Raw genomic sequence first — 944 nt, 5'->3', positions numbered from 1 at the left:
CAGTATTTAAACACAAACAACCAGCTTCAGGAGTCCAACATTCAAAACAAGATCACAAATGGCCATCCATATCCCTAAAAGCTGTACACACTGAAACACATTGGTGATTAAATTCGAGATGAATTCCTAAAGGAATGTGGTGATACAGTGGAGAACACTCTTTGGGTTAGGGGTTTAACATAAAACAAAATGTTAGAACTTCATAAATAAAAACCTGGATGGGCAGTGAGCCATGTTTAAAAGTTTTATATTGAGTTATGTTTGAGTTGTTAGAAAAAAAAAATACAGTTGTTATATCATTAGATGTAAGGTCAGGGTTGTGGTGGATCCAGACCCCATTCCAGGAACAAGGCAGAAATACATCCTGGACGTTACACTAGTCCATGGCAGGGAATCACACTCATTTACATCCTGTGGCAAGATAGCGTAGCCAATCCACCTTTCTTTAGACAGTTGTAGGAAACCAGAGCACCAGAGGAAACCCAAGAGGACATGGGAAAACTCAGGACCCACTGTGCCACTGTACTACCCTATACATGGTTATTTTCTATTTAAAGAAATCCAGTTAAATTTCACCCCTTCTAACCACCAGAGGTGGTATCTAACACCTGAATTTTCTCTAGCGTGTGTGTGCATGCATGCCAAGTCCTTCAACAGTCACAGTGTGACAATTACGTAGTATTTACTATAAATACATTCATGTCATACTGCTCCTTTTTCTCTACTTGTGCGATTTCGGACCTCTTAAAGCTTGTGACTATGGTCAGAGTTAAAGGTATTCTGTCCTCTAAAGCTGGCATTAAACTATCATCTCCTCCTCTCCTATCATATCTTCCTTTGTCATTTTTTCCCATTATTGTAACTGTGGCCAAAGATATTAAGTTCTTGTTTTCTTTATGTTAACTGTATACACAGACCACAAAAGCCCATACCAAGCTAAATCA

Source organism: Pangasianodon hypophthalmus, chromosome 19, assembly GCF_027358585.1.
Source record: "Pangasianodon hypophthalmus isolate fPanHyp1 chromosome 19, fPanHyp1.pri, whole genome shotgun sequence".
Taxonomy (NCBI): domain Eukaryota; kingdom Metazoa; phylum Chordata; class Actinopteri; order Siluriformes; family Pangasiidae; genus Pangasianodon; species Pangasianodon hypophthalmus.
This window is presented reverse-complemented; position numbering follows the sequence as displayed.